Here is a 1487-nt window from a genome sequence, read left to right on the forward strand (position 1 = left end):
CTCGGTATTTGGCATTTGTGGGGAGAATGTCAAGTCTTGTATTTTATCACGAGAAAAAATTAGAGTATAATTGGAGAAGAACCAGCATTTTATTTTATAAAGGTTGTAATGTAACTTTAACTTCATAATTTTTCATTATTTAGTAATATTTTACCTTTGGGATAAAAATGAAATCAAATCTTGTCTTACTAATTTACATTTGGCTATATATTAGGCAACCATGTTAATTCAAAAGGATTTGAGTATTAGAAGCTATAGACACAATGTGCTATGGCCATTGATAAATATTTCACAAAGAATTCCAGGAATTGCTCTGTTGATTTTTATTCAGAAATGGATTTACTTTGAAGAAAACTACTTTTGTCTTAAAATTTTGAATCTGACGATTTTTAAAGTTTATGCAATTATAGTACAAATTTAACTGTCAATTTTGAGTCTTTTTTTTTTTAAAAAAAATGCTTCATTTATTGATTCTTTAGAAATTTAACATCATGCATCCCAATTCTGCTCATCTCCCAGTCCCCCCATATCGGCACCTCACTCTTGCAGGGTCCTCCCCAAAAGAAAATTTAAAAACAATCAAACAAACAAACCAACAAACAAATCAACCCTCTTCAATCCTCTACCTTTTCAGCTTCTCCAACACCTCTCTATTCATCTTAGTGGTATTGAGAGCTGTAGTGCATCACAGTGTCTAATCAACCTTACTCACAAATGTTCATTGCAAAGAGTCACTGGTCTGGTTCAAGGCCTCTGGTTTCTGGTACACCATCATCACTGGATCCTCATTGGAACTCCTCTGGGATATCCCACAACTATCCCAAGTCATATGGAGATCCTGCATATGACCAGTCCCTTCATGTACTCCAGCAGGATTTAGATGGGGTAGATATTAGGGTAGGCCAAACTAAGGCCCTGGATATGGGCCTAAATGGCAGATGAGCTGGTTAGTCCTGGCTCTTAGGGCAGGCACCCCTCAGGGGAGGGGTGAAGCCAGCTCTTCTACACACAAGCTATCAGGGCCAGTTGACCCACACCCGTGGTGAGGGGTAGGGCCATTTCTCCCGAATGTGTCCTTGTGGGGTGGGGGGCAGCTCTCCCATCATGGCCAGGGCCAGCTTTCTTGCTGCAGTTTCCAGTAAGGGGCAGGGCCAGCTTTTCCAGGGCCAGAGAAGGGCTGTGGGGCTGGCTCAGTATGGTCCTTTGATTTCATCATGCATGGTTGCTATGGCTCTCTGGGGTGACACATGCCACAGACATTCACACAGACCCGAGCTGCAGCAGGGCCATGAACCCAGATGTGGCCCTCGAAAGCAGCTCAGGCCCACAGGACACATGGCTCCAGGTGGAAGCACCAGCCACTCAGATCAGCACGGCTCTGGCAGTCATCGTGAGTCTTAAACAACAAGCAAAATAATTCATAGTGAAGAATCAAAATTGCATGCCTCACAAACATTTCAAAACTTTAAAACAATATATATAAAAAA

This window comes from Peromyscus leucopus, chromosome 3 (assembly GCF_004664715.2).
Source record: "Peromyscus leucopus breed LL Stock chromosome 3, UCI_PerLeu_2.1, whole genome shotgun sequence".
NCBI lineage: Eukaryota > Metazoa > Chordata > Mammalia > Rodentia > Cricetidae > Peromyscus > Peromyscus leucopus.